Raw genomic sequence first — 27,270 nt, 5'->3', positions numbered from 1 at the left:
TTACAGCCTAGCGGGAACATCTCTTCCAAAGGCCTGTGAAACGCAGTTTCTTTGCAGGCCTGATCTGGCTGAAGTAGGACTTCTGCTCTGGGTGTGCTACTTTGCCCTAGAGCTGAAAGGCACAACGTGCAGGCTTCTTTCCAAAGGGCGAGTTGGGCCCCACAGCATCTTCCTTCCAGCTCTTTGGGAATCTAAGAAACAACTCGCTCTGCACAGTGCTCTTACAGCCTACCGGGAACATCTCTTCCAAAGGCCTGTGAAACGCAGTTTCTTTGCAGGCCTGATCTGGCTGAAGTAGGACTTCTGCTCTGGGTGTGCTACTTTGCCCTAGAGCTGAAAGGCACAACGTGCAGGCTTCTTTCCAAAGGGCAAGTTGGGCCCCACAGCATCTTGCTTCCAGCTCTTTGGGAAGCTAAGAAACAACTCGCTCTGCACAGTGCTCTTACAGCCTACCGGGAACATCTCTTCCAAAGGCCTGGGAAACGCAGTTTGTTTGCAGGCCTGATCTGGCTGAAGTAGGACTTCTGCTCTGGGTGTGCTACTTTGCCCTAGAGCTGAAAGGCACAACGTGCAGGCTTCTTTCCAAAGGGCGAGTTGGGCCCCACAGCATCTTGCTTCCAGCTCTTTGGGAAGCTAAGAAACAACTCGCTCTGCACAGTGCTCTTACAGCCTAGTGGGAACTTCTCTTCCAAAGGCCTGTGAAACGCAGTTTCTTTGCAGGCCTGATCTGGCTGAAGTAGGACTTCTGCTCTGGGTGTGCTACTTTGCCCTAGAGCTGAAAGGCGCAACGTGCAGGCTTCTTTCCAAAGGGCGAGTTGGGCCCCACAGCATCTTGCTTCCAGCTCTTTGGGAAGCTAAGAAACAACTCGCTCTGCACAGTGCTCTTACACCCTACCGGGAACATCTCTTCCAAAGGCCTGTGAAACGCAGTTTCTTTGCAGGCCTGATCTGGCTGAAGTAGGACTTCTGCTCTGGGTGTGCTACTTTGCCCTAGAGCTGAAAGGCACAACGTGCAGGCTTCTTTCCAAAGGGCGAGTTGGGCCCCACAGCATCTTGCTTCCAGCTCTTTGGGAAGCTAAGAAACAACTCGCTCTGCACAGTGCTGTTACAGCCTACCGGGAACATCTCTTCCAAAGGCCTGTGAAACGCAGTTTCTTTGCAGGCCTGATCTGGCTGAAGTAGGACTTCTGCTCTGGGTGTGCTACTTTGCCCTAGAGCTGAAAGGCACAACGTGCAGGCTTCTTTCCAAATGGCGAGTTGGGCCCCACAGCATCTTGCTTCCAGCTCTTTGGGAAGCTAAGAAACAACTCGCTCTGCACAGTGCTCTTACAGCCTACCGGGAACATCTCTTCCAAAGGCCTGGGAAACGCAGTTTCTTTGCAGGCCTGATCTGGCTGAAGTAGGACTTCTGCTCTGGGTGTGCTACTTTGCCCTAGAGCTGAAAGGCACAACGTGCAGGCTTCTTTCCAAAGGGCGTGTTGGCCGCACAGCATCTTGCTTCCAGCTCTTTGGGAAGCTAAGAAACAACTCGCTCTGCACAGTGCTCTTACAGCCTACGGGGAACATCTCTTCCAAAGGCCTGTGAAACGCAGTTTCTTTGCAGGCCTGATCTGGCTGAAGTAGGACTTCTGCTCTGGGTGTGCTACTTTGCCCTAGAGCTGAAAGGCACAACGTGCAGGCTTCTTTCCAAAGGGCGAGTTGGGCCCCACAGCATCTTGCTTCCAGCTCTTTGGGAAGCTAAGAAACAACTCGCTCTGCACAGTGCTCTTACAGCCTAGCGGGAACATCTCTTCCAAAGGCCTGGGAAACGCAGTTTCTTTGCAGGCCTGATCTGGCTGAAGTAGGACTTCTGCTCTGGGTGTGCTACTTTGCCCTAGAGCTGAAAGGCACAACGTGCAGGCTTCTTTCCAAAGGGCGAGTTGGGCCCCACAGCATCTTGCTTCCAGCTCTTTGGGAAGCTAAGAAACAACTCGCTCTGCACAGTGCTCTTACAGCCTACCGGGAACATCTCTTCCAAAGGCCTGTGAAACGCAGTTTCTTTGCAGGCCTGATCTGGCTGAAGTAGGACTTCTGCTCTGGGTGTGCTACTTTGCCCTAGAGCTGAAAGGCACAACGTGGAGGCTTCTTTCCAAAGGGCGAGTTGGGCCCCACAGCATCTTGCTTCCAGCTCTTTGGGAAGCTAAGAAACAACTCGCTCTGCACAGTGCTCTTACAGCCTACCGGGAACATCTCTTCCAAATGCCTGGGAAACGCAGTTTCTTTGCAGGCCTGATCTGGCTGAAGTAGGACTTCTGCTCTGGGTGTGCTACTTTGCCCTAGAGCTGAAAGGCACAACGTGCAGGCTTCTTTCCAAAGGGCGAGTTGGGCCCCACAGCATCTTGCTTCCAGCTCTTTGGGAAGCTAAGAAACAACTCGCTCTGCACAGTGCTCTTACAGCCTACCGGGAACATCTCTTCCAAAGGCCTGTGAAACGCAGTTTCTTTGCAGGCCTGATCTGGCTGAAGTAGGACTTCTGCTCTGGGTGTGCTACTTTGCCCTAGAGCTGAAAGGCACAACGTGCAGGCTTCTTTCCAAAGGGCGAGTTGGGCCCCACAGCATCTTGCTTCCAGCTCTTTGGGAAGCTAAGAAACAACTCGCTCTGCACAGTGCTCTTACAGCCTACCGGGAACATCTCTTCCAAAGGCCTGGGAAACGCAGTTTCTTTGCAGGCCTGATCTGGCTGAAGTAGGACTTCTGCTCTGGGTGTGCTACTTTGCCCTAGAGCTGAAAGGCACAACGTGCAGGCTTCTTTCCAAAGGGCGAGTTGGGCCCCACAGCATCTTGCTTCCAGCTCTTTGGGAAGCTAAGAAACAACTCGCTCTGCACGGTGCTCTTACAGCCTAGTGGGAACATCTCTTCCAAAGGCCTGGGAAACGCAGTTTCTTTGCAGGCCTGATCTGGCTGAAGTAGGACTTCTGCTCTGGGTGTGCTACTTTGCCCTAGAGCTGAAAGGCACAACGTGCAGGCTTCTTTCCAAAGGGCGAGTTGGGCCCCACAGCATCTTGCTTCCAGCTCTTTGGGAAGCTAAGAAACAACTCGCTCTGCACAGTGCTCTTACAGCCTAGTGGGAACATCTCTTCCAAAGGCCTGTGAAACGCAGTTTCTTTGCAGGCCTGATCTGGCTGAAGTAGGACTTCTGCTCTGGGTGTGCTACTTTGCCCTAGAGCTGAAAGGCACAACGTGCAGGCTTCTTTCCAAAGGGCGAGTTGGGCCCCACAGCATCTTGCTTCCAGCTCTTTGGGAAGCTAAGAAACAACTCGCTCTGCACAGTGCTCTTACAGCCTAGTGGGAACATCTCTTCCAAAGGCCTGGGAAACGCAGTTTCTTTGCAGGCCTGATCTGGCTGAAGTAGGACTTCTGCTCTGGGTGTGCTACTTTGCCCTAGAGCTGAAAGGCACAACGTGCTGGCTTCTTTCCAAAGGGCGAGTTGGGCCCCAAAGCATCTTGCTTCCAGCTCTTTGGGAAGCTAAGAAACAACTCGCTCTGCACAGTGCTCTTACAGCCTACCGGGAACATCTCTTCCAAAGGCCTGTGAAACGCAGTTTCTTTGCAGGCCTGATCTGGCTGAAGTAGGACTTCTGCTCTGGGTGTGCTACTTTGCCCTAGAGCTGAAAGGCACAACGTGCAGGCTTCTTTCCAAAGGGCGAGTTGGGCCCCACAGCATCTTGCTTCCAGCTCTTTGGGAAGCTAAGAAACAACTCGCTCTGCACAGTGCTCTTACAGCCTACCGGGAACATCTCTTCCAAAGGCCTGGGAAACGCAGTTTCTTTGCAGGCCTGATCTGGCTGAAGTAGGACTTCTGCTCTGGGTGTGCTACTTTGCCCTAGAGCTGAAAGGCACAACGTGCAGGCTTCTTTCCAAAGGGCGAGTTGGGCCCCACAGCATCTTGCTTCCAGCTCTTTGGGAAGCTAAGAAACAACTCGCTCTGCACAGTGCTCTTACAGCCTACCGGGAACATCTCTTCCAAAGGCCTGGGACACGCAGTTTCTTTGCAGGCCTGATCTGCCTGAAGTAGGACTTCTGCTCTGGGTGTGCTACTTTGCCCTAGAGCTGAAAGGCACAACGTGCAGGCTTCTTTCCAAAGGGCGAGTTGGGCCCCACAGCATCTTGCTTCCAGCTCTTTGGGAAGCTAAGAAACAACTCGCTCTGCACAGTGCTCTTACAGCCTACCGGGAACATCTCTTCCAAAGGCCTGTGAAACGCAGTTTCTTTGCAGGCCTGATCTGGCTGAAGTAGGACTTCTGCTCTGGGTGTGCTACTTTGCCCTAGAGCTGAAAGGCACAACGTGCAGGCTTCTTTCCAAAGGGCGAGTTGGGCCCCACAGCATCTTGCTTCCAGCTCTTTGGGAAGCTAAGAAACAACTCGCTCTGCACAGTGCTCTTACAGCCTACCGGGAACATCTCTTCCAAAGGCCTGTGAAACGCAGTTTCTTTGCAGGCCTGATCTGGCTGAAGTAGGACTTCTGCTCTGGGTGTGCTACTTTGCCCTAGAGCTGAAAGGCACAACGTGCAGGCTTCTTTCCAAAGGGCGAGTTGGGCCGCACAGCATCTTGCTTCCAGCTCTTTGGGAAGCTAAGAAACAACTCGCTCTGCACAGTGCTCTTACAGCCTACCGGGAACATCTCTTCCAAAGGCCTGGGAAACGCAGTTTCTTTGCAGGCCTGATCTGGCTGAAGTAGGACTTCTGCTCTGGGTGTGCTACTTTGCCCTAGAGCTGAAAGGCACAACGTGCAGGCTTCTTTCCAAAGGGCGAGTTGGGCCCCACAGCATATTGCTTCCAGCTCTTTGGGAAGCTAAGAAACAACTCGTTCTGCACAGTGCTCTTACAGCCTAGTGGGAACATCTCTTCCAAAGGCCTGTGAAACGCAGTTTCTTTGCAGGCCTGATCTGGCTGAAGTAGGACTTCTGCTCTGGGTGTGCTACTTTGCCCTGGAGCTGAAAGGCACAACGTGCAGGCTTCTTTCCAAAGGGCGAGTTGGGCCCCACAGCATCTTGCTTCCAGCTCTTTGGGAAGCTAATAAACAACTCGCTCTGCACAGTGCTCTTACAGCCTACCGGGAACATGTCTTCCAAAGGCCTGTGAAACGCAGTTTCTTTGCAGGCCGGATCTGGCTGAAGTAGGACTTCTGCTCTGGGTGTGCTACTTTGCCCTAGAGCTGAAAGGCACAACGTGCAGGCTTCTTTCCAAAGGGCGAGTTGGGCCCCACAGCATCTTGCTTCCAGCTCTTTGGGAAGCTAAGAAACAACTCGCTCTGCACAGTGCTCTTACAGCCTAGCGGGAACGTCTCTTCCAAAGGCCTGTGAAACGCAGTTTCTTTGCAGGCCTGATCTGGCTGAAGTAGGACTTCTGCTCTGGGTGTGCTACTTTGCCCTAGAGCTGAAAGGCACAACGTGCAGGCTTCTTTCCAAAGGGCGAGTTGGGCCCCACAGCATCTTCCTTCCAGCTCTTTGGGAAGCTAAGAAACAACTCGCTCTGCACAGTGCTCTTACAGCCTACAGGGAACATCTCTTCCAAAGGCCTGTGAAACGCAGTTTCTTTGCAGGCCTGATCTGGCTGAAGTAGGACTTCTGCTCTGGGTGTGCTACTTTGCCCTAGAGCTGAAAGGCACAACGTGCAGGCTTCTTTCCAAAGGGCGAGTTGGGCCCCACAGCATCTTGCTTCCAGCTCTTTGGGAAGCTAAGAAACAACTCGCTCTGCACAGTGCTCTTACGCCTACCAGGAACATCTCTTCCAAAGGCCTGGGAAACGCAGTTTCTTTGCAGGCCTGATCTGGCTGAAGTAGGACTTCTGCTCTGGGTGTGCTACTTTGCCCTAGAGCTGAAAGGCACAACGTGCAGGCTTCTTTCCAAAGGGCGAGTTGGGCCCCACAGCATCTTGCTTCCAGCTCTTTGGGAAGCTAAGAAACAACTCGCTCTGCACAGTGCTCTTACAGCCTAGTGGGAACTTCTCTTCCAAAGGCCTGTGAAACGCAGTTTCTTTGCACGCCTGATCTGGCTGAAGTAGGACTTCTGCTCTGGGTGTGCTACTTTGCCCTAGAGCTGAAAGGCACAACGTGCAGGCTTCTTTCCAAAGGGCGAGTTGGGCCCCACAGCATCTTGCTTCCAGCTCTTTGGGAAGCTAAGAAACAACTCGCTCTGCACAGTGCTCTTACAGCCTACCGGGAACATCTCTTCCAAAGGCCTGTGAAACGCAATTTCTTTGCAGGCCTGATCTGGCTGAAGTAGGACTTCTGCTCTGGGTGTGCTACTTTGCCCTAGAGCTGAAAGGCACAACGTGCAGGCTTCTTTCCAAAGGGCGAGTTGGGCCCCACAGCATCTTGCTTCCAGCTCTTTGGGAAGCTAAGAAACAACTCGCTCTGCACAGTGCTCTTACAGCCTACCGGGAACATCTCTTCCAAAGGCCTGGGAAACGCAGTTTCTTTGCAGGCCTGATCTGGCTGAAGTAGGACTTCTGCTCTGGGTGTGCTACTTTGCCCTAGAGCTGAAAGGCACAACGTGCAGGCTTCTTTCCAAAGGGCGAGTTGGGCCCCACAGCATCTTGCTTCCAGCTCTTTGGGAAGCTAAGAAACAACTCGCTCTGCACAGTGCTCTTACAGCCTACCGGGAACATCTCTTCCAAAGGCCTGTGAAACGCAGTTTCTTTGCAGGCCTGATCTGGCTGAAGTAGGACTTCTGCTCTGGGTGTGCTACTTTGCCCTAGAGCTGAAAGGCACAACGTGCAGGCTTCTTTCCAAAGGGCGAGTTGGGCCCCACAGCATCTTGCTTCCAGCTCTTTGGGAAGCTAAGAAACAACTCGCTCTGCACGGTGCTCTTACAGCCTACCGGGAACATCTCTTCCAAAGGCCTGGGAAACGCAGTTTCTTTGCAGGCCTGATCTGGCTGAAGTAGGACTTCTGCTCTGGGTGTGCTACTTTGCCCTAGAGCTGAAAGGCACAACGTGCAGGCTTCTTTCCAAAGGGCGAGTTGGGCCCCACAGCATCTTGCTTCCAGCTCTTTGGGAAGCTAAGAAACAACTCGCTCTGCACAGTGCTCTTACAGCCTAGTGGGAACATCTCTTCCAAAGGCCTGTGAAACGCAGTTTCTTTGCAGGCCTGATCTGGCTGAAGTAGGACTTCTGCTCTGGGTGTGCTACTTTGCCCTAGAGCTGAAAGGCACAACGTGCAGGCTTCTTTCCAAAGGGCGAGTTGGGCCCCACAGCATCTTGCTTCCAGCTCTTTGGGAAGCTAAGAAACAACTCGCTCTGCACAGTGCTCTTACAGCCTAGTGGGAACATCTCTTCCAAAGGCCTGTGAAACGCAGTTTCTTTGCAGGCCTGATCTGGCTGAAGTAGGACTTCTGCTCTGGGTGTGCTACTTTGCCCTAGAGCTGAAAGGCACAACGTGCTGGCTTCTTTCCAAAGGGCGAGTTGGGCCCCACAGCATCTTGCTTCCAGCTCTTTGGGAAGCTAAGAAACAACTCGCTCTGCACAGTGCTCTTACAGCCTACCGGGAACATCTCTTCCAAAGGCCTGGGAAACGCAGTTTCTTTGCAGGCCTGATCTGGCTGAAGTAGGACTTCTGCTCTGGGTGTGCTACTTTGCCCTAGAGCTGAAAGGCACAACGTGCAGGCTTCTTTCCAAAGGGCGAGTTGGGCCCCACAGCATCTTGCTTCCAGCTCTTTGGGAAGCTAAGAAACAACTCGCTCTGCACAGTGCTCTTACAGCCTACCGGGAACATCTCTTCCAAAGGCCTGGGACACGCAGTTTCTTTGCAGGCCTGATCTGGCTGAAGTAGGACTTCTGCTCTGGGTGTGCTACTTTGCCCTAGAGCTGAAAGGCACAACGTGCAGGCTTCTTTCCAAAGGGCGAGTTGGGCCCCACAGCATCTTGCTTCCAGCTCTTTGGGAAGCTAAGAAACAACTCGCTCTGCACAGTGCTCTTACAGCCTACCGGGAACGTCTCTTCCAAAGGCCTGTGAAACGCAGTTTCTTTGCAGGCCTGATCTGGCTGAAGTAGGACTTCTGCTCTGGGTGTGCTACTTTGCCCTAGAGCTGAAAGGCACAACGTGCAGGCTTCTTTCCAAAGGGCGAGTTGGGCCCCACAGCATCTTGCTTCCAGCTCTTTGGGAAGCTAAGAAACAACTCGCTCTGCACAGTGCTCTTACAGCCTACCGGGAACATCTCTTCCAAAGGCCTGTGAAACGCAGTTTCTTTGCAGGCCTGATCTGGCTGAAGTAGGACTTCTGCTCTGGGTGTGCTACTTTGCCCTAGAGCTGAAAGGCACAACGTGCAGGCTTCTTTCCAAAGGGCGAGTTGGGCCCCACAGCATCTTGCTTCCAGCTCTTTGGGAAGCTAAGAAACAACTCGCTCTGCACAGTGCTCTTACAGCCTACCGGGAACATCTCTTCCAAAGGCCTGTGAAACGCAGTTTCTTTGCAGGCCTGATCTGGCTGAAGTAGGACTTCTGCTCTGGGTGTGCTACTTTGCCCTAGAGCTGAAAGGCACAACGTGCAGGCTTCTTTCCAAAGGGCGAGTTGGGCCCCACAGCATCTTGCTTCCAGCTCTTTGGGAAGCTAAGAAACAACTCGCTCTGCACAGTGCTCTTACAGCCTAGTGGGAACATCTCTTCCAAAGGCCTGTGAAACGCAGTTTCTTTGCAGGCCTGATCTGGCTGAAGTAGGACTTCTGCTCTGGGTGTGCTACTTTGCCCTGGAGCTGAAAGGCACAACGTGCAGGCTTCTTTCCAAAGGGCGAGTTGGGCCCCACAGCATCTTGCTTCCAGCTCTTTGGGAAGCTAATAAACAACTCGCTCTGCACAGTGCTCTTACAGCCTACCGGGAACATGTCTTCCAAAGGCCTGTGAAACGCAGTTTCTTTGCAGCCCGGATCTGGCTGAAGTAGGACTTCTGCTCTGGGTGTGCTACTTTGCCCTAGAGCTGAAAGGCACAACGTGCAGGCTTCTTTCCAAAGGGCGAGTTGGGCCCCACAGCATCTTGCTTCCAGCTCTTTGGGAAGCTAAGAAACAACTCGCTCTGCACAGTGCTCTTACAGCCTAGCGGGAACGTCTCTTCCAAAGGCCTGTGAAACGCAGTTTCTTTGCAGGCCTGATTTGGCTGAAGTAGGACTTCTGCTCTGGGTGTGCTACTTTGCCCTAGAGCTGAAAGGCACAACGTGCAGGCTTCTTTCCAAAGGGCGAGTTGGGCCCCACAGCATCTTCCTTCCAGCTCTTTGGGAAGCTAAGAAACAACTCGCTCTGCACAGTGCTCTTACAGCCTACAGGGAACATCTCTTCCAAAGGCCTGTGAAACGCAGTTTCTTTGCAGGCCTGATCTGGCTCAAGTAGGACTTCTGCTCTGGGTGTGCTACTTTGCCCTAGAGCTGAAAGGCACAACGTGCAGGCTTCTTTCCAAAGGGCGAGTTGGGCCCCACAGCATCTTGCTTCCAGCTCTTTGGGAAGCTAAGAAACAACTCGCTCTGCACAGTGCTCTTACGCCTACCGGGAACATCTCTTCCAAAGGCCTGGGAAACGCAGTTTCTTTGCAGGTCTGATCTGGCTGAAGTAGGACTTCTGCTCTGGGTGTGCTACTTTGCCCTAGAGCTGAAAGGCACAACGTGCAGGCTTCTTTCCAAAGGGCGAGTTGGGCCCCACAGCATCTTGCTTCCAGCTCTTTGGGAAGCTAAGAAACAACTCGCTCTGCAGAGTGCTCTTACAGCCTAGTGGGAACTTCTCTTCCAAAGGCCTGTGAAACGCAGTTTCTTTGCAGGCCTGATCTGGCTGAAGTAGGACTTCTGCTCTGGGTGTGCTACTTTGCCCTAGAGCTGAAAGGCACAACGTGCAGGCTTCTTTCCAAAGGGCGAGTTGGGCCCCACAGCATCTTGCTTCCAGCTCTTTGGGAAGCTAAGAAACAACTCGCTCTGCACAGTGCTCTTACACCCTACCGGGAACATCTCTTCCAAAGGCCTGTGAAACGCAGTTTCTGTGCAGGCCTGATCTGGCTGAAGTAGGACTTCTGCTCTGGGTGTGCTACTTTGCCCTAGAGCTGAAAGGCACAACGTGCAGGCTTCTTTCCAAAGGGCGAGTTGGGCCCCACAGCATCTTGCTTCCAGCTCTTTGGGAAGCTAAGAAACAACTCGCTCTGCACAGTGCTCTTACAGCCTACCGGGAACATCTCTTCCAAAGGCCTGGGAAACGCAGTTTCTTTGCAGGCCTGATCTGGCTGAAGTAGGACTTCTGCTCTGGGTGTGCTACTTTGCCCTAGAGCTGAAAGGCACAACGTGCAGGCTTCTTTCCAAAGGGCGAGTTGGGCCCCACAGCATCTTGCTTCCAGCTCTTTGGGAAGCTAAGAAACAACTCGCTCTGCACAGTGCTCTTACAGCCTACCGGGAACATCTCTTCCAAAGGCCTGGGAAACGCAGTTTCTTTGCAGGCCTGATCTGGCTGAAGTAGGACTTCTGCTCTGGGTGTGCTACTTTGCCCTAGAGCTGAAAGGCACAACGTGCAGGCTTCTTTCCAAAGGGCGAGTTGGGCCGCACAGCATCTTGCTTCCAGCTCTTTGGGAAGCTAAGCAACAACTCGCTCTGCACGGTGCTCTTACAGCCTACCGGGAACATCTCTTCCAAAGGCCTGTGAAACGCAGTTTCTTTGCAGGCCTGATCTGGCTGAAGTAGGACTTCTGCTCTGGGTGTGCTACTTTGCCCTAGAGCTGAAAGGCACAACGTGCAGGCTTCTTTCCAAAGGGCGAGTTGGGCCCCACAGCACCTTGCTTCCAGCTCTTTGGGAAGCTAAGAAACAACTCGCTCTGCACAGTGCTCTTACAGCCTAGCGGGAACATCTCTTCCAAATGCCTGTGAAACGCAGTTTCTTTGCAGGCCTGATCTGGCTGAAGTAGGACTTCTGCTCTGGGTGTGCTACTTTGCCCTAGAGCTGAAAGGCACAACGTGCAGGCTTCTTTCCAAAGGGCGAGTTGGGCCCCACAGCATCTTGCCTCCAGCTCTTTGGGAAGCTAAGAAACAACTCGCTCTGCACAGTGCTCTTACAGCCTAGTGGGAACTTCTCTTCCAAAGGCCTGTGAAACGCAGTTTCTTTGCAGGCCTGATCTGGCTGAAGTAGGACTTCTGCTCTGGGTGTGCTACTTTGCCCTAGAGCTGCAAGGCACAACGTGCAGGCTTCTTTCCAAAGGGCGAGTTGGGCCCCACAGCATCTTGCTTCCAGCTCTTTGGGAAGCTAAGAAACAACTCGCTCTGCACAGTGCTCTTACAGCCTACCGGGAAAATCTCTTCCAAAGGCCTGTGAAACGCAGTTTCTTTGCAGGCCAGATCTGGCTGAAGTAGGACTTCTGCTCTGGGTGTGCTACTTTGCCCTAGAGCTGAAAGGCACAACGTGCAGGCTTCTTTCCAAAGGGCGAGTTGGGCCGCACAGCATCTTGCTTCCAGCTCTTTGGGAAGCTAAGAAACAACTCGCTCTGCACAGTGCTCTTACAGCCTACCGGGAACATCTCTTCCAAAGGCCTGTGAAACGCAGTTTCTTTGCAGGCCTGATCTGGCTGAAGTAGGACTTCTGCTCTGGGTGTGCTACTTTGCCCTAGAGCTGAAAGGCACAACGTGCAGGCTTCTTTCCAAAGGGCGAGTTGGGCCCCACAGCATCTTGCTTCCAGCTCTTTGGGAAGCTAAGAAACAACTCGCTCTGCACAGTGCTCTTACAGCCTACCGGGAACATCTCTTCTAAAGGCCTGTGAAACGCAGTTTCTTTGCAGGCCTGATCTGGCTGAAGTAGGACTTCTGCTCTGGGTGTGCTACTTTGCCCTAGAGCTGAAAGGCACAACGTGCAGGCTTCTTTCCAAAGGGCGAGTTGGGCCGCACAGCATCTTGCTTCCAGCTCTTTGGGAAGCTAAGAAACAACTCGCTCTGCACAGTGCTCTTACAGCCTACCGGGAACATCTCTTCCAAAGGCCTGTGAAACGCAGTTTCTTTGCAGGCCTGATCTGGCTGAAGTAGGACTTCTGCTCTGGGTGTGCTACTTTGCCCTAGAGCTGAAAGGCACAACGTGCAGGCTTCTTTCCAAAGGGCGAGTTGGGCCCCACAGCATCTTGCTTCCAGCTCTTTGGGAAGCTAAGAAACAACTCGCTCTGCACAGTGCTCTTACAGCCTAGCGGGAACATATCTTCCAAAGGCCTGTGAAACGCAGTTTGTTTGCAGGCCTGATCTGGCTGAAGTAGGACTTCTGCTCTGGGTGTTCTACTTTGCCCTAGAGCTGAAAGGCACAACGTGCAGGCTTCTTTCCAAAGGGCGAGTTGGGCCCCACAGCATCTTGCCTCCAGCTCTTTGGGAAGCTAAGAAACAACTCGCTCTGCACAGTGCTCTTACAGCCTACCGGGAACATCTCTTCCAAGGCCCTGTGAAACGCAGTTTCTTTGCAGGCCTGATCTGGCTGAAGTAGGACTTCTGCTCTGGGTGTGCTACTTTGCCCTAGAGCTGAAAGGCACAACGTGCAGGCTTCTTTCCAAAGGGCGAGTTGGGCCCCACAGCATCTTGCTTCCAGCTCTTTGGGAAGCTAAGAAACAACTCGCTCTGCACAGTGCTCTTACAGCCTAGCGGGAACATCTCTTCCAAAGGCCTGGGAAACGCAGTTTCTTTGCAGGCCTGATCTGGCTGAAGTAGGACTTCTGCTCTGGGTGTGCTACTTTGCCCTAGAGCTGAAAGGCACAACGTGCAGGCTTCTTTCCAAAGGGCGAGTTGGGCCCCACAGCATCTTGCTTCCAGCTCTTTGGGAAGCTAAGAAACAACTCGCTCTGCACAGTGCTCTTACAGCCTACCGGGAACATCTCTTCCAAAGGCCTGGGAAACGCAGTTTCTTTGCAGGCCTGATCTGGCTGAAGTAGGACTTCTGCTCTGGGTGTGCTACTTTGCCCTAGAGCTGAAAGGCACAACGTGCAGGCTTCTTTCCAAAGGGCGAGTTGGGCCCCACAGCATCTTGCTTCCAGCTCTTTGGGAAGCTAAGAAACAACTCGCTCTGCACAGTGCTCTTACAGCCTACCGGGAACATCTCTTCCAAAGGCCTGGGAAACGCAGTTTCTTTGCAGGCCTGATCTGGCTGAAGTAGGACTTCTGCTCTGGGTGTGCTACTTTGCCCTAGAGCTGAAAGGCACAACGTGCAGGCTTCTTTCCAAAGGGCGAGTTGGGCCCCACAGCATCTTGCTTCCAGCTCTTTGGGAAGCTAAGAAACAACTCGCTCTGCACAGTGCTCTTACAGCCTACCGGGAACATCTCTTCCAAAGGCCTGTGAAACGCAGTTTGTTTGCAGGCCTGATCTGGCTAAAGTAGGACTTCTGCTCTGGGTGTGCTACTTTGCCCTAGAGCTGAAAGGCACAACGTGCAGGCTTCTTTCCAAAGGGCGAGTTGGGCCCCACAGCATCTTGCTTCCAGCTCTTTGGGAATCTAAGAAACAACTCGCTCTGCACAGTGCTCTTACAGCCTAGCGGGAACATCTCTTCCAAAGGCCTGTGAAACGCAGTTTCTTTGCAGGCCTGATCTGGATGAAGTAGGACTTCTGCTCTGGGTGTGCTACTTTGCCCTAGAGCTGAAAGGCACAACGTGCAGGCTTCTTTCGAAAGGGCGAGTTGGGCCCCACAGCATCTTGCCTCCAGCTCTTTGGGAAGCTAAGAAACAACTCGCTCTGCACAGTGCTCTTACAGCCTACCGGGAACATCTCTTCCAAAGGCCTGTGAAACGCAGTTTCTTTGCAGGCCTGATCTGGCTGAAGTAGGACTTCTGCTCTGGGTGTGCTACTTTGCCCTAGAGCTGAAAGGAACAACGTGCAGGCTTCTTTCCAAAGGGCGAGTTGGGCCCCACAGCATCTTGCTTCCAGCTCTTTGGGAAGCTAAGAAACAACTCGCTCTGCACAGTGCTCTTACAGCCTACCGGGAACATCTCTTCCAAAGGCCTGGGAAACGCAGTTTCTTTGCAGGCCTGATCTGGCTGAAGTAGGACTTCTGCTCTGGGTGTGCTACTTTGCCCTAGAGCTGAAAGGCACAACGTGCAGGCTTCTTTCCAAAGGGCGAGTTGGGCCCCACAGCATCTTGCTTCCAGCTCTTTGGGAAGCTAAGAAACAACTCGCTCTGCACAGTGCTCTTACAGCCTACCGGGAATATCTCTTCCAAAGGCCTGGGAAATGCAGTTTCTTTGCAGGCCTGATCTGGCTGAAGTAGGACTTCTGCTCTGGGTGTTCTACTTTGCCCTAGAGCTGAAAGGCACAACGTGCAGGCTTCTTTCCAAAGGGCGAGTTGGGCCCCACAGCATCTTGCTTCCAGCTCTTTGGGAAGCTAAGAAACAACTCGCTCTGCACAGTGCTCTTACAGCCTACCGGGAATATCTCTTCCAAAGGCCTGGGAAACGCAGTTTCTTTGCAGGCCTGATCTGGCTGAAGTAGGACTTCTGCTCTGGGTGTGCTACTTTGCCCTAGAGCTGAAAGGCACAACGTGCAGGCTTCTTTCCAAAGGGCGAGTTGGGCCGCACAGCATCTTGCTTCCAGCTCTTTGGGAAGCTAAGAAACAACTCGCTCTGCACAGTGCTCTTACAGCCTAGCGGGAACATCTCTTCCAAAGGCCTGTGAAACGCAGTTTCTTTGCAGGCCTGATCTGGCTGAAGTAGGACTTCTGCTCTGGGTGTGCTACTTTGCCCTAGAGCTGAAAGGCACAACGTGCAGGCTTCTTTCGAAAGGGCGAGTTGGGCCCCACAGCAACTTGCCTCCAGCTCTTTGGGAAGCTAAGAAACAACTCGCTCTGCACAGTGCTCTTACAGCCTACCGGGAACATCTCTTCCAAAGGCCTGGGAAACGCAGTTTCTTTGCAGGCCTGATCTGGCTGAAGTAGGACTTCTGCTCTGGGTGTGCTACTTTGCCCTAGAGCTGAAAGGCACAACGTGCAGGCTTCTTTCCAAAGGGCGAGTTGGGCCCCACAGCATCTTGCTTCCAGCTCTTTGGGAAGCTAAGAAACAACTCGCTCTGCACAGTGCTCTTACAGCCTACCGGGAATATCTCTTCCAAAGGCCTGGGAAACGCAGTTTCTTTGCAGGCCTGATCTGGCTGAAGTAGGACTTCTGCTCTGGGTGTGCTACTTCGCCCTAGAGCTGAAAGGCACAACGTGCAGGCTTCTCTCCAAAGGGCGAGTTGGGCCCCACAGCATCTTGCTTCCAGCTCTTTGGGAAGCTAAGAAACAACTCGCTCTGCACAGTGCTCTTACAGCCTACCGGGAACATCTCTTCCAAAGGCCTGGGAAACGCAGTTTGTTTGCAGGCCTGATCTGGCTAAAGTAGGACTTCTGCTCTGGGTGTGCTACTTTGCCCTAGAGCTGAAAGGCACAACGTGCAGGCTTCTTTCCAAAGGGCGAGTTGGGCCCCACAGCATCTTGCTTCCAGCTCTTTGGGAAGCTAAGAAACAACTCGCTCTGCACAGTGCTCTTACAGCCTACCGGGAACATCTCTTCCAAAGGCCTGTGAAACGCAGTTTCTTTGCAGGCCTGATCTGGCTGAAGTAGGACTTCTGCTCTGGGTGTGCTACTTTGCCCTAGAGCTGAAAGGCACAACGTGCAGGCTTCTTTCGAAAGGGCGAGTTGGGCCCCACAGCATCTTGCCTCCAGCTCTTTGGGAAGCTAAGAAACAACTCGCTCTGCACAGTGCTCTTACAGCCTACCGGGAACATCTCTTCCAAAGGCCTGGGAAACGCAGTTTCTTTGCAGGCCTGATTTGGCTGAAGTAGGACTTCTGCTCTGGGTGTGCTACTTTGCCCTAGAGCTGAAAGGCACAACGTGCAGGCTTCTTTCCAAAGGGCGAGTTGGGCCCCACAGCATCTTGCTTCCAGCTCTTTGGGAAGCTAAGAAACAACTCGCTCTGCACAGTGCTCTTACAGCCTACCGGGAATATCTCTTCCAAAGGCCTGTGAAACGCAGTTTCTTTGCAGGCCTGATCTGGCTGAAGTAGGACTTCTGCTCTGGGTGTGCTACTTTGCCCTAGAGCTGAAAGGCACAACGTGCAGGCTTCTTTCCAAAGGGCGAGTTGGGCCGCACAGCATCTTGCTTCCAGCTCTTTGGGAAGCTAAGAAACAACTCGCTCTGCACAGTGCTCTTACAGCCTACCGGGAACATCTCTTCCAAAGACCTGTGAAACGCAGTTTCTTTGCAGGCCTGATCTGGCTGAAGTAGGACTTCTGCTCTGGGTGTGCTACTTTGCCCTAGAGCTGAAAGGCACAACGTGCAGTCTTCTTTCCAAAGGGCGAGTTGGGCCGCACAGCATCTTGCTTCCAGCTCTTTGGGAAGCTAAGAAACAACTCGCTCTGCACAGTGCTCATACAGCCTAGTGGGAACATCTCTTCCAAAGGCCTGTGAAACGCAGTTTCTTTGCAGGCCTGATCTGGCTGAAGTAGGACTTCTGCTCTGGGTGTGCTACTTTGCCCTAGAGCTGAAAGGCACAACGTGCAGGCTTCTTTCCAAAGGGCGAGTTGGGCCCCACAGCATCTTGCTTCCAGCTCTTTGGGAAGCTAAGAAACAACTCGCTCTGCACAGTGCTCTTACAGCCTCCCGGGAACATCTCTTTCAAAGGCCTGTGAAACGCAGTTTCTTTGCAGGCCTGATCTGGCTGAAGTAGGACTTCTGCTCTGGGTGTGCTACTTTGCCCTAGAGCTGAAAGGCACAACGTGCAGGCTTCTTTCCAAAGGGCGAGTTGGGCCCCACAGCATCTTGCTTCCAGCTCTTTGGGAAGCTAAGAAACAACTCGCTCTGCACAGTGCTCTTACAGCCTACCGGGAATATCTCTTCCAAAGGCCTGGGAAACGCAGTTTCTTTGCAGGCCTGATCTGGCTGAAGTAGGACTTCTGCTCTGGGTGTGCTACTTTGCCCTAGAGCTGAAAGGCACAACGTGCAGGCTTCTTTCCAAAGGGCGAGTTGGGCCGCACAGCATCTTGCTTCCAGCTCTTTGGGAAGCTAAGAAACAACTCGCTCTGCACAGTGCTCTTACAGCCTAGCGGGAACATCTCTTCCAAAGGCCTGTGAAACGCAGTTTCTTTGCAGGCCTGATCTGGCTGAAGTAGGACTTCTGCTCTGGGTGTGCTACTTTGCCCTAGAGCTGAAAGGCACAACGTGCAGGCTTCTTTCGAAAGGGCGAGTTGGGCCCCACAGCAACTTGCCTCCAGCTCTTTGGGAAGCTAAGAAACAACTCGCTCTGCACAGTGCTCTTACAGCCTACCGGGAACATCTCTTCCAAAGGCCTGGGAAACGCAGTTTCTTTGCAGGCCTGATCTGGCTGAAGTAGGACTTCTGCTCTGGGTGTGCTACTTTGCCCTAGAGCTGAAAGGCACAACGTGCAGGCTTCTTTCCAAAGGGCGAGTTGGGCCCCACAGCATCTTGCTTCCAGCTCTTTGGGAAGCTAAGAAACAACTCGCTCTGCACAGTGCTCTTACAGCCTACCGGGAACATCTCTTCCAAAGGCCTGGGAAACGCAGTTTCTTTGCAGGCCTGATCTGGCTGAAGTAGGACTTCTGCTCTGGGTGTGCTACTTTGCCCTAGAGCTGAAAGGCACAACGTGCAGGCTTCTTTCCAAAGGGCGAGTTGGGCCCCACAGCATCTTGCTTCCAGCTCTTTGGGAAGCTAAGAAACAACTCGCTCTGCACAGTGCTCTTACAGCCTACCGGGAACATCTCTTCCAAAGGCCTGTGAAACGCAGTTTGTTTGCAGGCCTGATCTGGCTGAAGTAGGACTTCTGCTCTGGGTGTGCTACTTTGCCCTAGAGCTGAAAGACACAACGTGCAGGCTTCTTTCCAAAGGGCGAGTTGGGCCCCACAGCATCTTGCTTCCAGCTCTTTGGGAAGCTAAGAAACAACTCGCTCTGCACAGTGCTCTTACAGCCTACGGGGAACATCTCTTCCAAAGGCCTGTGAAACGCAGTTTCTTTGCAGGCCTGATCTGGCTGAAGTAGGACTTCTGCTCTGGGTGTGCTACTTTGCCCTAGAGCTGAAAGGCACAACGTGCAGGCTTCTTTCCAAAGGGCGAGTTGGGCCCCACAGCATCTTGCTTCCAGCTCTTTGGGAAGCTAAGAAACAACTCGCTCTGCACAGTGCTCTTACAGCCTACCGGGAACATCTCTTCCAAAGGCCTGTGAAACGCAGTTTCTTTGCAGGCCTGATCTGGCTGAAGTAGGACTTCTGCTCTGGGTGTGCTACTTTGCCCTAGAGCTGAAAGGCACAACGTGCAGGCTTCTTTCCAAAGGGCGAGTTGGGCCGCACAGCATCTTGCTTCCAGCTCTTTGGGAAGCTAAGAAACAACTCGCTCTGCACGGTGCTCTTACAGCCTACCGGGAACATCTCTTCCAAAGGCCTGTGAAACGCAGTTTCTTTGCAGGCCTGATCTGGCTGAAGTAGGACTTCTGCTCTGGGTGTGCTACTTTGCCCTAGAGCTGAAAGGCACAACGTGCAGGCTTCTTTCCAAAGGGCGAGTTGGGCCCCACAGCACCTTGCTTCCAGCTCTTTGGGAAGCTAAGAAACAACTCGCTCTGCACAGTGCTCTTACAGCCTAGCGGGAACATCTCTTCCAAAGGCCTGTGAAACGCAGTTTCTTTGCAGGCCTGATCTGGCTGAAGTAGGACTTCTGCTCTGGGTGTGCTACTTTGCCCTAGAGCTGAAAGGCACAACGTGCAGGCTTCTTTCCAAAGGGCGAGTTGGGCCCCACAGCATCTTGCCTCCAGCTCTTTGGGAAGCTAAGAAACAACTCGCTCTGCACAGTGCTCTTACAGCCTAGTGGGAACTTCTCTTCCAAAGGCCTGTGAAACGCAGTTTCTTTGCAGGCCTGATCTGGCTGAAGTAGGACTTCTGCTCTGGGTGTGCTACTTTGCCCTAGAGCTGCAAGGCACAACGTGCAGGCTTCTTTCCAAAGGGCGAGTTGGGCCCCACAGCATCTTGCTTCCAGCTCTTTGGGAAGCTAAGAAACAACTCGCTCTGCACAGTGCTCTTACAGCCTACCGGGAACATCTCTTCCAAAGGCCTGTGAAACGCAGTTTCTTTGCAGGCCAGATCTGGCTGAAGTAGGACTTCTGCTCTGGGTGTGCTACTTTGCCCTAGAGCTGAAAGGCACAACGTGCAGGCTTCTTTCCAAAGGGCGAGTTGGGCCGCACAGCATCTTGCTTCCAGCTCTTTGGGAAGCTAAGAAACAACTCGCTCTGCACAGTGCTCTTACAGCCTACCGGGAACATCTCTTCCAAAGGCCTGTGAAACGCAGTTTCTTTGCAGGCCTGATCTGGCTGAAGTAGGACTTCTGCTCTGGGTGTGCTACTTTGCCCTAGAGCTGAAAGGCACAACGTGCAGGCTTCTTTCCAAAGGGCGAGTTGGGCCCCACAGCATCTTGCTTCCAGCTCTTTGGGAAGCTAAGAAACAACTCGCTCTGCACAGTGCTCTTACAGCCTACCGGGAACATCTCTTCTAAAGGCCTGTGAAACGCAGTTTCTTTGCAGGCCTGATCTGGCTGAAGTAGGACTTCTGCTCTGGGTGTGCTACTTTGCCCTAGAGCTGAAAGGCACAACGTGCAGGCTTCTTTCCAAAGGGCGAGTTGGGCCGCACAGCATCTTGCTTCCAGCTCTTTGGGAAGCTAAGAAACAACTCGCTCTGCACAGTGCTCTTACAGCCTACCGGGAACATCTCTTCCAAAGGCCTGTGAAACGCAGTTTCTTTGCAGGCCTGATCTGGCTGAAGTAGGACTTCTGCTCTGGGTGTGCTACTTTGCCCTAGAGCTGAAAGGCACAACGTGCAGGCTTCTTTCCAAAGGGCGAGTTGGGCCCCACAGCATCTTGCTTCCAGCTCTTTGGGAAGCTAAGAAACAACTCGCTCTGCACAGTGCTCTTACAGCCTAGCGGGAACATATCTTCCAAAGGCCTGTGAAACGCAGTTTGTTTGCAGGCCTGATCTGGCTGAAGTAGGACTTCTGCTCTGGGTGTTCTACTTTGCCCTAGAGCTGAAAGGCACAACGTGCAGGCTTCTTTCCAAAGGGCGAGTTGGGCCCCACAGCATCTTGCCTCCAGCTCTTTGGGAAGCTAAGAAACAACTCGCTCTGCACAGTGCTCTTACAGCCTACCGGGAACATCTCTTCCAAAGGCCTGTGAAACGCAGTTTCTTTGCAGGCCTGATCTGGCTGAAGTAGGACTTCTGCTCTGGGTGTGCTACTTTGCCCTAGAGCTGAAAGGCACAACGTGCAGGCTTCTTTCCAAAGGGCGAGTTGGGCCCCACAGCATCTTGCTTCCAGCTCTTTGGGAAGCTAAGAAACAACTCGCTCTGCACAGTGCTCTTACAGCCTACCGGGAACATCTCTTCCAAAGGCCTGGGAAACGCAGTTTCTTTGCAGGCCTGATCTGGCTGAAGTAGGACTTCTGCTCTGGGTGTGCTACTTTGCCCTAGAGCTGAAAGGCACAACGTGCAGGCTTCTTTCCAAAGGGCGAGTTGGGCCCCACAGCATCTTGCTTCCAGCTCTTTGGGAAGCTAAGAAACAACTCGCTCTGCACAGTGCTCTTACAGCCTACCGGGAACATCTCTTCCAAAGGCCTGGGAAACGCAGTTTCTTTGCAGGCCTGATCTGGCTGAAGTAGGACTTCTGCTCTGGGTGTGCTACTTTGCCCTAGAGCTGAAAGGCACAACGTGCAGGCTTCTTTCCAAAGGGCGAGTTGGGCCCCACAGCATCTTGCTTCCAGCTCTTTGGGAAGCTAAGAAACAACTCGCTCTGCACAGTGCTCTTACAGCCTACCGGGAACATCTCTTCCAAAGGCCTGGGAAACGCAGTTTCTTTGCAGGCCTGATCTGGCTGAAGTAGGACTTCTGCTCTGGGTGTGCTACTTTGCCCTAGAGCTGAAAGGCACAACGTGCAGGCTTCTTTCCAAAGGGCGAGTTGGGCCCCACAGCATCTTGCTTCCAGCTCTTTGGGAAGCTAAGAAACAACTCGCTCTGCACAGTGCTCTTACAGCCTACCGGGAACATCTCTTCCAAAGGCCTGTGAAACGCAGTTTGTTTGCAGGCCTGATCTGGCTAAAGTAGGACTTCTGCTCTGGGTGTGCTACTTTGCCCTAGAGCTGAAAGGCACAACGTGCAGGCTTCTTTCCAAAGGGCGAGTTGGGCCCCACAGCATCTTGCTTCCAGCTCTTTGGGAATCTAAGAAACAACTCGCTCTGCACAGTGCTCTTACAGCCTAGCGGGAACATCTCTTCCAAAGGCCTGTGAAACGCAGTTTCTTTGCAGGCCTGATCTGGATGAAGTAGGACTTCTGCTCTGGGTGTGCTACTTTGCCCTAGAGCTGAAAGGCACAACGTGCAGGCTTCTTTCGAAAGGGCGAGTTGGGCCCCACAGCATCTTGCCTCCAGCTCTTTGGGAAGCTAAGAAACAACTCGCTCTGCACAGTGCTCTTACAGCCTACCGGGAACATCTCTTCCAAAGGCCTGTGAAACGCAGTTTCTTTGCAGGCCTGATCTGGCTGAAGTAGGACTTCTGCTCTGGGTGTGCTACTTTGCCCTAGAGCTGAAAGGCACAACGTGCAGGCTTCTTTCCAAAGGGCGAGTTGGGCCCCACAGCATCTTGCTTCCAGCTCTTTGGGAAGCTAAGAAACAACTCGCTCTGCACAGTGCTCTTACAGCCTACCGGGAACATCTCTTCCAAAGGCCTGGGAAACGCAGTTTCTTTGCAGGCCTGATCTGGCTGAAGTAGGACTTCTGCTCTGGGTGTGCTACTTTGCCCTAGAGCTGAAAGGCACAACGTGCAGGCTTCTTTCCAAAGGGCGAGTTGGGCCCCACAGCATCTTGCTTCCAGCTCTTTGGGAAGCTAAGAAACAACTCGCTCTGCACAGTGCTCTTACAGCCTACCGGGAATATCTCTTCCAAAGGCCTGGGAAATGCAGTTTCTTTGCAGGCCTGATCTGGCTGAAGTAGGACTTCTGCTCTGGGTGTTCTACTTTGCCCTAGAGCTGAAAGGCACAACGTGCAGGCTTCTTTCCAAAGGGCGAGTTGGGCCCCACAGCATCTTGCTTCCAGCTCTTTGGGAAGCTAAGAAACAACTCGCTCTGCACAGTGCTCTTACAGCCTACCGGGAATATCTCTTCCAAAGGCCTGGGAAACGCAGTTTCTTTGCAGGCCTGATCTGGCTGAAGTAGGACTTCTGCTCTGGGTGTGCTACTTTGCCCTAGAGCTGAAAGGCACAACGTGCAGGCTTCTTTCCAAAGGGCGAGTTGGGCCGCACAGCATCTTGCTTCCAGCTCTTTGGGAAGCTAAGAAACAACTCGCTCTGCACAGTGCTCTTACAGCCTAGCGGGAACATCTCTTCCAAAGGCCTGTGAAACGCAGTTTCTTTGCAGGCCTGATCTGGCTGAAGTAGGACTTCTGCTCTGGGTGTGCTACTTTGCCCTAGAGCTGAAAGGCACAACGTGCAGGCTTCTTTCGAAAGGGCGAGTTGGGCCCCACAGCAACTTGCCTCCAGCTCTTTGGGAAGCTAAGAAACAACTCGCTCTGCACAGTGCTCTTACAGCCTACCGGGAACATCTCTTCCAAAGGCCTGGGAAACGCAGTTTCTTTGCAGGCCTGATCTGGCTGAAGTAGGACTTCTGCTCTGGGTGTGCTACTTTGCCCTAGAGCTGAAAGGCACAACGTGCAGGCTTCTTTCCAAAGGGCGAGTTGGGCCCCACAGCATCTTGCTTCCAGCTCTTTGGGAAGCTAAGAAACAACTCGCTCTGCACAGTGCTCTTACAGCCTACCGGGAATATCTCTTCCAAAGGCCTGGGAAACGCAGTTTCTTTGCAGGCCTGATCTGGCTGAAGTAGGACTTCTGCTCTGGGTGTGCTACTTCGCCCTAGAGCTGAAAGGCACAACGTGCAGGCTTCTTTCCAAAGGGCGAGTTGGGCCCCACAGCATCTTGCTTCCAGCTCTTTGGGAAGCTAAGAAACAACTCGCTCTGCACAGTGCTCTTACAGCCTACCGGGAACATCTCTTCCAAAGGCCTGGGAAACGCAGTTTGTTTGCAGGCCTGATCTGGCTAAAGTAGGACTTCTGCTCTGGGTGTGCTACTTTGCCCTAGAGCTGAAAGGCACAACGTGCAGGCTTCTTTCCAAAGGGCGAGTTGGGCCCCACAGCATCTTGCTTCCAGCTCTTTGGGAAGCTAAGAAACAACTCGCTCTGCACAGTGCTCTTACAGCCTACCGGGAACATCTCTTCCAAAGGCCTGTGAAACGCAGTTTCTTTGCAGGCCTGATCTGGCTGAAGTAGGACTTCTGCTCTGGGTGTGCTACTTTGCCCTAGAGCTGAAAGGCACAACGTGCAGGCTTCTTTCGAAAGGGCGAGTTGGGCCCCACAGCATCTTGCCTCCAGCTCTTTGGGAAGCTAAGAAACAACTCGCTCTGCACAGTGCTCTTACAGCCTACCGGGAACATCTCTTCCAAAGGCCTGGGAAACGCAGTTTCTTTGCAGGCCTGATTTGGCTGAAGTAGGACTTCTGCTCTGGGTGTGCTACTTTGCCCTAGAGCTGAAAGGCACAACGTGCAGGCTTCTTTCCAAAGGGCGAGTTGGGCCCCACAGCATCTTGCTTCCAGCTCTTTGGGAAGCTAAGAAACAACTCGCTCTGCACAGTGCTCTTACAGCCTACCGGGAATATCTCTTCCAAAGGCCTGTGAAACGCAGTTTCTTTGCAGGCCTGATCTGGCTGAAGTAGGACTTCTGCTCTGGGTGTGCTACTTTGCCCTAGAGCTGAAAGGCACAACGTGCAGGCTTCTTTCCAAAGGGCGAGTTGGGCCGCACAGCATCTTGCTTCCAGCTCTTTGGGAAGCTAAGAAACAACTCGCTCTGCACAGTGCTCTTACAGCCTACCGGGAACATCTCTTCCAAAGACCTGTGAAACGCAGTTTCTTTGCAGGCCTGATCTGGCTGAAGTAGGACTTCTGCTCTGGGTGTGCTACTTTGCCCTAGAGCTGAAAGGCACAACGTGCAGGCTTCTTTCCAAAGGGCGAGTTGGGCCGCACAGCATCTTGCTTCCAGCTCTTTGGGAAGCTAAGAAACAACTCGCTCTGCACAGTGCTCATACAGCCTAGTGGGAACATCTCTTCCAAAGGCCTGTGAAACGCAGTTTCTTTGCAGGCCTGATCTGGCTGAAGTAGGACTTCTGCTCTGGGTGTGCTACTTTGCCCTAGAGCTGAAAGGCACAACGTGCAGGCTTCTTTCCAAAGGGCGAGTTGGGCCCCACAGCATCTTGCTTCCAGCTCTTTGGGAAGCTAAGAAACAACTCGCTCTGCACAGTGCTCTTACAGCCTACCGGGAACATCTCTTTCAAAGGCCTGTGAAACGCAGTTTCTTTGCAGGCCTGATCTGGCTGAAGTAGGACTTCTGCTCTGGGTGTGCTACTTTGCCCTAGAGCTGAAAGGCACAACGTGCAGGCTTCTTTCCAAAGGGCGAGTTGGGCCCCACAGCATCTTGCTTCCAGCTCTTTGGGAAGCTAAGAAACAACTCGCTCTGCACAGTGCTCTTACAGCCTAGCGGGAACATCTCTTCCAAAGGCCTGGGAAACGCAGTTTCTTTGCAGGCCTGATCTGGCTGAAGTAGGACTTCTGCTCTGGGTGTGCTACTTTGCCCTAGAGCTGAAAGGCACAACGTGCAGGCTTCTTTCCAAAGGGCGAGTTGGGCCCCACAGCATCTTGCTTCCAGCTCTTTGGGAAGCTAAGAAACAACTCGCTCTGCACAGTGCTCTTACAGCCTACCGGGAACATCTCTTCCAAAGGCCTGGGAAACGCAGTTTCTTTGCAGGCCTGATCTGGCTGAAGTAGGACTTCTGCTCTGGGTGTGCTACTTTGCCCTAGAGCTGAAAGGCACAACGTGCAGGCTTCTTTCCAAAGGGCGAGTTGGGCCCCACAGCATCTTGCTTCCAGCTCTTTGGGAAGCTAAGAAACAACTCGCTCTGCACAGTGCTCTTACAGCCTACCGGGAACATCTCTTCCAAAGGCCTGGGAAACGCAGTTTCTTTGCAGGCCTGATCTGGCTGAAGTAGGACTTCTGCTCTGGGTGTGCTACTTTGCCCTAGAGCTGAAAGGCACAACGTGCAGGCTTCTTTCCAAAGGGCGAGTTGGGCCCCACAGCATCTTGCTTCCAGCTCTTTGGGAAGCTAAGAAACAACTCGCTCTGCACAGTGCTCTTACAGCCTACCGGGAACATCTCTTCCAAAGGCCTGTGAAACGCAGTTTGTTTGCAGGCCTGATCTGGCTAAAGTAGGACTTCTGCTCTGGGTGTGCTACTTTGCCCTAGAGCTGAAAGGCACAACGTGCAGGCTTCTTTCCAAAGGGCGAGTTGGGCCCCACAGCATCTTGCTTCCAGCTCTTTGGGAATCTAAGAAACAACTCGCTCTGCACAGTGCTCTTACAGCCTAGCGGGAACATCTCTTCCAAAGGCCTGTGAAACGCAGTTTCTTTGCAGGCCTGATCTGGATGAAGTAGGACTTCTGCTCTGGGTGTGCTACTTTGCCCTAGAGCTGAAAGGCACAACGTGCAGGCTTCTTTCGAAAGGGCGAGTTGGGCCCCACAGCATCTTGCCTCCAGCTCTTTGGGAAGCTAAGAAACAACTCGCTCTGCACAGTGCTCTTACAGCCTACCGGGAACATCTCTTCCAAAGGCCTGTGAAACGCAGTTTCTTTGCAGGCCTGATCTGGCTGAAGTAGGACTTCTGCTCTGGGTGTGCTACTTTGCCCTAGAGCTGAAAGGAACAACGTGCAGGCTTCTTTCCAAAGGGCGAGTTGGGCCCCACAGCATCTTGCTTCCAGCTCTTTGGGAAGCTAAGAAACAACTCGCTCTGCACAGTGCTCTTACAGCCTACCGGGAACATCTCTTCCAAAGGCCTGGGAAACGCAGTTTCTTTGCAGGCCTGATCTGGCTGAAGTAGGACTTCTGCTCTGGGTGTGCTACTTTGCCCTAGAGCTGAAAGGCACAACGTGCAGGCTTCTTTCCAAAGGGCGAGTTGGGCCCCACAGCATCTTGCTTCCAGCTCTTTGGGAAGCTAAGAAACAACTCGCTCTGCACAGTGCTCTTACAGCCTACCGGGAATATCTCTTCCAAAGGCCTGGGAAATGCAGTTTCTTTGCAGGCCTGATCTGGCTGAAGTAGGACTTCTGCTCTGGGTGTTCTACTTTGCCCTAGAGCTGAAAGGCACAACGTGCAGGCTTCTTTCCAAAGGGCGAGTTGGGCCGCACAGCATCTTGCTTCCAGCTCTTTGGGAAGCTAAGAAACAACTCGCTCTGCACAGTGCTCTTACAGCCTAGCGGGAACATCTCTTCCAAAGGCCTGTGAAACGCAGTTTCTTTGCAGGCCTGATCTGGCTGAAGTAGGACTTCTGCTCTGGGTGTGCTACTTTGCCCTAGAGCTGAAAGGCACAACGTGCAGGCTTCTTTCGAAAGGGCGAGTTGGGCCCCACAGCAACTTGCCTCCAGCTCTTTGGGAAGCTAAGAAACAACTCGCTCTGCACAGTGCTCTTACAGCCTACCGGGAACATCTCTTCCAAAGGCCTGGGAAACGCAGTTTCTTTGCAGGCCTGATCTGGCTGAAGTAGGACTTCTGCTCTGGGTGTGCTACTTTGCCCTAGAGCTGAAAGGCACAACGTGCAGGCTTCTTTCCAAAGGGCGAGTTGGGCCCCACAGCATCTTGCTTCCAGCTCTTTGGGAAGCTAAGAAACAACTCGCTCTGCACAGTGCTCTTACAGCCTACCGGGAATATCTCTTCCAAAGGCCTGGGAAACGCAGTTTCTTTGCAGGCCTGATCTGGCTGAAGTAGGACTTCTGCTCTGGGTGTGCTACTTCGCCCTAGAGCTGAAAGGCACAACGTGCAGGCTTCTCTCCAAAGGGCGAGTTGGGCCCCACAGCATCTTGCTTCCAGCTCTTTGGGAAGCTAAGAAACAACTCGCTCTGCACAGTGCTCTTACAGCCTACCGGGAACATCTCTTCCAAAGGCCTGGGAAACGCAGTTTGTTTGCAGGCCTGATCTGGCTAAAGTAGGACTTCTGCTCTGGGTGTGCTACTTTGCCCTAGAGCTGAAAGGCACAACGTGCAGGCTTCTTTCCAAAGGGCGAGTTGGGCCCCACAGCATCTTGCTTCCAGCTCTTTGGGAAGCTAAGAAACAACTCGCTCTGCACAGTGCTCTTACAGCCTACCGGGAACATCTCTTCCAAAGGCCTGTGAAACGCAGTTTCTTTGCAGGCCTGATCTGGCTGAAGTAGGACTTCTGCTCTG

Source organism: Equus caballus, unplaced genomic scaffold, assembly GCF_041296265.1.
Source record: "Equus caballus isolate H_3958 breed thoroughbred unplaced genomic scaffold, TB-T2T haplotype1-0000019, whole genome shotgun sequence".
NCBI lineage: Eukaryota > Metazoa > Chordata > Mammalia > Perissodactyla > Equidae > Equus > Equus caballus.
The sequence above is the reverse complement of the archived record's forward strand: the minus strand, read 5'-3'. Positions refer to the sequence as shown.